The 8,039-nt window shown below is 40.6% G+C and overlaps 1 non-coding gene across 1 annotated transcript; it reads right to left on the minus strand.

The window, feature by feature from the left end:
* Positions 1-7,675: 7,675 nt before the first annotated feature.
* On the minus strand, positions 7,676-7,790 carry LOC136762284 (U5 spliceosomal RNA). The gene has a single exon (XR_010820490.1). It is a non-coding gene; the product is annotated as a U5 spliceosomal RNA (small nuclear RNA).
* Between the last annotated feature and the right edge of the window lie 249 nt (positions 7,791-8,039).

Consider the following 8,039-nt stretch of genomic DNA (forward strand, 5'->3'; position numbering starts at 1 on the left):
TGGATCAATGAACCTGGAATAGTCCCTAACTAATGCTCTGCACAAGCGTTGAAACCTATCGCAGACCATGGACCCTTGCCTCTCCATCCAAGAATGGACTTGGCGAGAGGTAGTTTTGCGGATTAGGAGAACCTTTTCCTTCTCCGTAGCCTCAGGATAGAAACTCAAAGCATACTTAATGTCCTTAATATACGCTTCCACATTTCCTTCCTTGTCTGCTGGGTTAAAGGTTTCACAATCTTTAGCCAGTTCTCTCAACTGGCGCATGTTAACCTTTCGGTCTGGACTCTCGGGAGAGGAAGTTCGTCTGTGCGACGAGCTTCTTACCCTGGGTGGAGAAAGACTACAGGGAGGGGTACGATCAGGACGAGGCAACCCGGGGCCTAAATGTGGAGACGGTGTGCGACTCCGTGCATTGGCCGGTTCCGGCTGTTCCTTTATGCTGTCAGGTGTCAGCTTTGCAGCCCACCAAGAGGCAGCTTTCAGGGCCCCTATTTGTTGCTTGAGACGCTCATTTTCAACTTCAGTTGATTTGAGTTCTCCCCTAAGCACCTGATTTACTCTCCTCATTTCTTCACTGTCCCTTTTTAAATGTATGACCTCGCCTTCGAGTATCTCCATTTGTACAGTGCCCAAATCTTTCTCCCTGACTGTTTTGCAAAGACGCATTTCCAAAACATCCCGGTCTTTCAAAACTATTCTTTAATTTTCAACCGCTTTACATCTGTCATTTTGCAGACCTTTTACTTGGATCAGAGTTGTTTCCAATTCAACTTGACATTGTCTTAAATCATTTCCTAATTGCTCTCTCTGTTCAATTAAGTCCTCTTTTTCAGCATTCAACACAATGACTTGTTTTCCACAAGTATCTAGCTTTCCTTCAAATTCTAAAACCATTCCATGCCGTTTGGCTCTTTCTTCTTTCGCTTTAGCATACTTTTCTCCTAGCTTTTTCAGTTTTTCAAACTTGCTTATGATCCAGTTCACTACCCTTGAGCTCGCAAGTGCTAAGCTAGCCATAACTTTCATCACCTCTATCGACTCTTTTTCGAGTTGCGTCGTAGTGTCGTTTACCAACTGAGTTCGACGCGACTCTACTTCAAAGTCCAAACTGCCTAGGCGTCCAAGGAATTCAGGAATCTCTGTTCCTGGTACCTTAACAATCAATGCTTCACATGGGGACATTTGGGTAATCATTGTTTTGGCTATTCAGTAACAACCCAACAGAACAGTACTCGATTAATCACCTAATGACTCTAATGCCAACGCTTAGGATATCAACAATTTATCACAAGTAACTAAAACAGACTTAATCTTTTGTGACTTTGGATTTATGACTGATGTCAATCCATGCCATCTTTTGGAAATGCCGGTTGGCCTGGGTTCGTAGCTCTATGTCGGGATTTCGGCTCTCATCCACTTCAAAGAGTTTTTATCACCCACAGGCCCCTTTCTCCAGACATCTCATAGCAGAATAACAAACTATTTGGCCTCTTCTCGGTGCCATCCTCCCCAAAACTGTCACTTTGATGCAAACCAGTTCCAAGCTGATGAGCTAAGGAAATCTGATAACTTTGGGGGGGAGAGGTCTTTAGATCCGTGCTTCAGCTCAGAGCCCAAATACTCTTATCCAAATACACCCAACATAACGTTACACACCACATCCCAAAGATGCTCTATTGGGTTGAGATCTGGTGACTGTGGGGGCCAGTTTAGTACAGTGAACTCATTGTCATGTTCAAGAAACCAATTTGAAATGATTCGACCTTTGTGACATGGTGCATTATCCTGCTGGAAGTAGCCATCAGAGGATGGGTACATGGTGGTCATAAAGGGATGGACATGGTCAGAAACAACGGGCCGTGGCATTTAAACGATGCCCAATTGGCACTAAGGGGCCTAAAGTGTGCCAAGAAAACATCCCCCACACCATTACACCACCACCACCAGCCTGCACAGTGGTAACAAGGCATGATGGATCCATGTTCTCATTCTGTTTACGCCAAATTCTGACTCTGAAATCGAGACTCATCAGACCAGGCAACATTTTTCCAGTCTTCAACTGTCCAATTTTGGTGAGCTTGTGCAAATTGTAGCCTCTTTTTCCTATTTGTAGTGGAGATGAGTGGTACCCAGTGGGGTCTTCTGCTGTTGTAGCCCATCCGCCTCAAGGTTGTACGTGTTGTGGCATCACAAATGCCTTGCTGCATACCTCGGTTGTAGCGAGTGGTTATTTCAGTCAAAGTTGCTCTTCTATCAGCTTGAATCGAGTCGGCCCATTCTCCTCTGAGCTCTAGCATCAACAAGGCATTTTCGCCCACAGGACTGCCGCATACTGGATGTTTTTCCCTTTTCACACCATTCTTTGTAAACCCTAGAAATGGTTGTGCGTGAAAATCCCAGTAATTGAGCAGATTGTGAAATACTCAGACCGGCCCGTCTGGCACCAACAACCATGCCACGCTCAAAATTGCTTAAATCACCTTTCATTCCCATTCAGACATTCAGTTTGGAGTTCAGGAGATTGTCTTGACCAGGACCACACCCCTAAATGCATTGAAGCAACTGCCATGTGATTGGTTGGTTAGATAATTGCATTAATGAGAAATTGAACAGGTGTTCCTAATAATCCTTTAGGTGAGTGTATGTATGCATGTCCAATTGCTTTGACAATTCAAATGCACTGAATTGAGAGAGAGAGAGAGAGAGTTGTAGTCCAGACCACTGCAAAATTCCTGCTGAAGTGATCTGGATCACCACACAATGGCCCAAGGACCACTGCAAACTTGGATTTCAATGTATTTGTGTAATCTGTGTTGCAATAGCACCTACCATGTTCCTTTGTGGTGATCTGGTTAATTCTGATCTGGGAAAACCACAATCCTGCAGGTTTAATAAGTCTCTCTACACATCAGTCCCTGAGTACCTTCAACCAATGGTCATTTTGACCAATTAAGCCCAAGATTTGAGTCAATTAAGTTGTCAAGGACTACCCAGTGAAGACGTGAACTCACGACTAGGTCACACTGTGAGCTCACCAGAGCAGACATTACACTGAGCTCACTGTGAGCTCACTTAGCGCTTTTCCAGCGACATGGTGACGGTGCTGGAGCCGGAGCCGCTGCCCTTAGCCGGTGGCTAACCCACCTCTATGTTACAAATGTTCCCTAAACACTTATTTTGCAAGATCAATAAAAATCCTTTAGGAAATTTAAACTTTTACTGACACACATAGTTAATAGCAATGTATTATAACTTTACCAAAAATAATAATCTGTATATCTTTAATTGTTTAGACGTCATTAAGATATAATGCATCTTTCACATAGGGAACATTTGTAACATGTTAGGAAAAACAAACAAATGATTTGAAAATATTCATAATTACAGCATACAATTTGTCAGGCTTCATAACAATGGTATTTATAACATACTCTGTAAAAATCAAGCAAATAGCATTTGTGGTTCACGAGAAAATATGTATATATAATCAAAGCTATCAGACTATAGCAGCCGGTGTATGAAGACACATACGATTATACAGCATTATTTGGCAGCTTCGCAAGACCTAATTTTAAACGTTGTTGGTAAGTTAGATAATTAGTGGGGACCCGCTATTTGCAGTTCTTCCCCTCCATAATTGCTAAAATAAAGTTTTACTGACATTTTATTGACCCTACCACTGCATAGGGCACATCTGTAACATGAACGCTACTGAATGGCACATACATTGAAAACTACGGAGAACTGAGACAAATCCACTTTACACTTCATAAATAATCTTAAAACGTTTCCAACCAAGGCAACACCCACTTGAAATACGTTCATTCTCATTTTTGGTAAACAAAAAGAGAGATTGTTACATATGTTCCCTATGATGCATCTACAGAGAGAGAGAGACAGACAGACACTAACTCTCTCTCTCTCTCAGCTGGGAGTGTGTGGGAGGGGTCTGCAGTGAGCGGGAGTGCTGCTGAGAGCTCTGTCCTTTGGCTGCGTTTTTTTGTTGCTTTACTTTTTTCAGTTTGTTTATTTTGTCTTCTGTTTTCAGTGCTTTTCTTATTGTGGGGGAACAGGGGAGGGGAGGGGGGAGTACCGGTAGTTCTTCCCGGGTCGGGGGGTCGGACCCCCTGAATGCGTCTTTTGAAAAACTGACCCGACGCCATGGAGTCAAGATCGCTCCGGTGCAGTTCTGCCCCCTAGAGCAGTGTGTGTTAGCGGTTGGGGAGGTAGCAGGGTGTGAAAATATCAAGTCTGCTGCCATTGTTATCTTCTTAAAAACCACTGATCTGCTCAATCAGCTAGTGGCTAATGGCACAGTGTTAGACGACACTTTCACCCCGGTGTTGCCGCTCGCTGCTCCTGCCCGGAAGGTAACGCTGTCTAACGTCCCTCCGTTCATCCGCACCGGCTCGGGCAGCTGATGTCCGGCATTAAGAGGGTCCCGCTGGGCTGCAAAGCCCCGCAACTGAAACACGTCGTGTCCTTCCGAAGGCAGCTGTATATGATCCTCAATAACATCAATGAGGATCTTAATGTCTCCGAAGTTGGATCTCTCTTGCTGCCACCACCACGAAGATTGCTCTTTAGTAATGTTGGAAAGTCAAAGACAGCAACCGTCAGGGTTCTTGCATATGACGTATTCGTGCTGCACCTCTCTGCAAGGATCCAGGACAGTTTGTCAATGTAAACTCCAGTGCCTGGGAACTTTTCCACCTAAAAGACAATGGTAAATAAAAAACAAGTTTATCCCCAAACTATTCTTATATTATGTTAAGTGGAATACATTATCAGTAAGGCTGTGATTTTGTTACAGAAATGTGTTATTAAAGACCACAGTATGTCTCAATTCTAAGTTTATTAATTTACAGACATAATAAAGTCAGTGAATCTGTGACACCCATAATTCAATTACATTCTTATTATCAACTATAACTATGAATATAACTGATAATGTAGCATCATTAGATTGTTTACAACCAATATTTGTTTTCAATATATATATTTTTACCTTGTCTTTGTAATATTGTAGACCAAGAGTGTTATACCTGTTTTGGTGATTCTTTGTCAGATTCAGAACAATTTGCTGTGGGGCTGTCAGAACCACTTGATGGTGACACACTTTTGTCTTCATTGCTGATAAATGTGGCTTTTGTTACAATTTTTTTCAGATTGTCCAAAAGGTCTGGAATCTCTGGAGAAAAAAACCTTAGTATTAAATGATAATCATTTCTAGTAATATATTTAATACAAAGTGAAAACAAAACCATCAATGCCTGCAATTATACTTGAGAGACTTGCTCTATGTTATTGGCAAACTGACCTTTTTGTGGGTCATTAACATTAGCTACGAAAAAAATAGAAGAGATAAAATACAAGAATTACCAGGTCTAATGTAATGCATATAGTCATTAATGTAGGATTATGAAGTTATGTTGAAAAACTTTATTTAATAATCAGTATTATTAAACTATTAGACAGTGCACATTAAGAGTCTGTATTGTGGTTCTAGATTACTTCAGTATGATCAACTATAATACATTACTCTGGAATCTAAATTACTGAAGAATAACATTTATCAAGGTAAGGAATTATTTGCTATAAATAAAAAAACTTACCATCAACCATACGGTTTCGAAGACATTGGTTTTCATTTTTAAGTCTTGTGTTTTCCTTTTCGAGCTGCTTAACGTTTTGCTGTAGCTCAACTTCACTGGACTCTTTAAATGTCTGTAGAATATGACGGGATCTAATTCTTGAAGCTCCATCGGTTTTCTTTCTTATTTTGTGCTGTATTCAGAGAGGAAAAGAGTTTAAAATGAAAATATATATATATATATATATATATGAATATGATTAAAAAAAAACAATCCTGCAATACATTTATTTAATATTTGCAGTAATTATCTCACCGGTAACTGTGGTTCATCAAGGTCACTATCATCTGAAATTTGAAGTTTTTTGTTTGGTTTAGGTACTCTCTTCATTTTAGGACAGGGCATTTTTGTTAGGTCATTAAGTTTTCTTCTTAGTTCGCCTTCTTTTCCTAAAATAAAAATAAAATAAATAAAACCCTGCATTATGTCCACAGATATTTGGGGATTATATTTATTTGTCATAAAAATACTGTGCTTTGACCATACAAATTAAGATGAACAGCCAACACTGAATCAAAACTGAAGTTAAATTATATCTGGTTTAATTTATTTTGTGATTTGGGGGATTTTATTGTAAAGCACAACACACAATAAATCGTTCTTACAAATGCCAGTCAAGTATGACGAGTTTTAGCGCCCTCACCACCATCTACCATGTTATAAGAGTATGTTAGAAGTACAACACATTAATAACTTAAACATTCATTTCAAATATACTGTGATTGTATATATCAAATAGCATGTAAAGACTTTAATGTTTTTTTTTTTTAAATAAACATTGTTACCAGTCATAATGATCTGCGCTTCATGGACAGGCCATCCACCTTTTGGAGGTTTGTTCGTGTCTCTCCACTCTGCTCTGAAGTTTCGAGTCGTCTCTTCGTCATCATCAGCAATGCTGAATAAATCAAAATTGCGAAAGCAAGCAGTGGGAATCACGCTGTAAGAGTCTTTGTCGACCCCGCTTTCCCACTTCACCAACGCGTGCATCACCGCCATACTACCTTCACCTTCTCGTCCGTTTTTTCTGCGCCTTTTTCCCCCAACAAGTCACGGCACAAAAAACAGTCCCGCTCTGCATTCTGGTACTTGGCGTTCTTAATAACACCAACAGGGTGTAATCGCATAGACCATTCGAGTATAAAGTACTACATATCCCATCTGTTACAGTTTTTTTTCATCTTCTGAAACTGCAATTTAGCACTTTCAACTGTTTCTTAGTCATTCCTAGAATTACTAACCGGTATTGTAGTCAATGTGTTTATAACCTTTTTTGTTTAACGATTTGTGTGTCATCCTATGTGATCCCATGGTCTTTGATTTGGTCACGGAAGTGATTTGTCTTTGATTTGTTGATCTAGAGTTGAATTTTAATTAGTTTTTCCCTTTTGTATAGTTAGTGTAGTGCTACATTTAGTCTTTGTTTTTAAATAAATTTGACAATTTATATCTTTGGAATTGGTGTCTGCGTCCAATGATTACAGAAATTGAGTTCTACAAGACTCCAGGATTCGTGATAAGGTGATACTATGAATTCACTTCTTTAATTGAAATTTAAAAGTGTACCTTACGCTACATACATATATATATATATATATATATATATGTATGTATGTATGTATGTCCAATTGCTTTGACAATACAAATGAATAGAATTGAGAGGGAGAGAGAGAGAGAGAGAGACAGACAGACAGACTGACAAACAGAAAAACAGACAGACATAGACACACACACACACACACACACACACACACAGAGCCAGCCAGCCAGCCAGCTCAGCGATGACATCACGAGCCTCTCTCAGCTGACTGCTATGACATCACAGAGCACGTACATTCCGTTGCTTGCCGTCTGACAACCACTCAGTCACTGCCAGCCAGACTGGCTGGCTGGCTGGATGGGGGGGCTGCTTGCTGCTGCTGCGTACCTTAGCAAGCTTATTTGCTTGACCGGCCTTCCTACTCCTCTGTCCACATGCCCACCTATGCCCGATCTGCTGTTCACCTGGATCACAGCTCCGCCCCAACAAGGCAGATCCTCCCAAAAATGGTACAAACTCACCCACGATCCCCTCCACGGAAAGCTTTAGCAAAAGGCAAAAGCGTTATACGTAATGAAGAGGAACCCGAGTCCAAGACGCATCCGACCAGCCATACATATTTGTGTGTATTAAAGATCACATTTTCTTACATTTAGTTTTTCTGTACTTTATTACATCTTATTGTGATTTATAAATGTATTGTTTCTTTTCCATATGTATGTATGTATGTATGTGTGTGTGTGTGTGCCTGTCTCTGTGTGAAAGTGAGTGTGTGTGTGTGTGTGTGTATGTCTGTCTGTGAAAGTGTGTGTGTGTGGGTGTGAGTGTCTGTCTGTCTGTCT

Source organism: Amia ocellicauda, chromosome 10 (assembly GCF_036373705.1).
Source record: "Amia ocellicauda isolate fAmiCal2 chromosome 10, fAmiCal2.hap1, whole genome shotgun sequence".
Taxonomy (NCBI): domain Eukaryota; kingdom Metazoa; phylum Chordata; class Actinopteri; order Amiiformes; family Amiidae; genus Amia; species Amia ocellicauda.